The 1,196-nt window shown below is 25.5% G+C and overlaps 1 long non-coding RNA gene across 1 annotated transcript in view; it reads right to left on the bottom strand.

Annotated features, from left to right (window-relative positions):
- Positions 1 to 1,196, bottom strand: part of LOC107622782 — a 10,352-nt gene that overhangs the window by 8,930 nt on the left and 226 nt on the right. The window lies entirely within an intron of this gene.

The raw sequence follows: 1,196 nt of genomic DNA, 5'->3' as shown, positions 1-1,196 counted from the left end.
ATACTATTATAAATTTAAATTTTAAACTAACTCTAAACCTTAAACTTACTTATCATAACAATTTTGATTGAATTTAAATTTTAAACAATTCTATCTAAAAAGTTAAATTATCTTTCCCAATGAATTATAACTCAAATGGCATAATCTCCATATACTCATGAACTAACATAATAAAAATAATAAGCCAGAGTACTAAATTGAGTACATCAAAATAGTAATTTTGAAAAATCATTTGTGATGAACAATTACGGATAAAACACTACATTTGTCCAAAAACCTCTCACAGTTTTTGTATGATGCTTTTTTTTTTTCAGCCCATGTCGTAGCGGTTTACGTTTAATTTTAAAACCACTGCACTATTTTATGGTTTTTATAGATATGTAATATTGTAAATATATCTACAATCAGTGGGGGCAAGCGCCCCACTACAATTTGAAATTTTTTTTAGTAGTATATGATAATAATATTTATTTACCTCTATTAGATTATTAAATTTGACCCCACAATAATTTTTTACTCAACTTTTAGTACTTAATCGTCACGTTAGAATGATCAATTATGAATAACCTTTCTTTGGGATGGAGGCAATAAACTTTCATTTGTCTAACACAATTCGCATGATACACTTATGTTTGTCACTACCTATCATTTTCCACTATGCGAAATACATGCTTTTGTTGTGAATAAATTTTCACTCATTTTTCAATACATGCGAAATACTTGCTTTTATTGTGAACAAATTTTCACCATTTCTGAACAAATACATGCTGAATTATCTCTTTATGTCGTGATTAAATTTTCACTAATTTCCCACTATATATGGACATGCTAAATGAATGCATTTGTTGTGCAAGTTTAATTTCCAGGTCCAATTTGGATGGATGTGTTGCGAAATGATACGGAAAGAGATACTAACTAATGCAATACTAACTTAAAATGTGCAATATTAATAAGGACTTTGTTATCCTGTGCCGTACTAATGCAATATTAACTTAAAATGTGCAATATTAATAGGGATTTTGTTATTCTGTGTTGTTAGAGTATTGGTTAAACATATTATAAAAAAAATATTTTAATGTTATGTATTTGTTTTTAATGTATTAAATATATTAAAAATATTAAAAAATTTTATTATTATATTTTTAAAATATGTCTTTAATAAAATACAAATTAGCTAAATCTAATTTTTAAAGTTA

Source organism: Arachis ipaensis, chromosome B10 (genome assembly GCF_000816755.2).
Source record: "Arachis ipaensis cultivar K30076 chromosome B10, Araip1.1, whole genome shotgun sequence".
NCBI classification, from domain to species: domain Eukaryota; kingdom Viridiplantae; phylum Streptophyta; class Magnoliopsida; order Fabales; family Fabaceae; genus Arachis; species Arachis ipaensis.
This window is presented reverse-complemented; position numbering and strand designations above follow the sequence as displayed.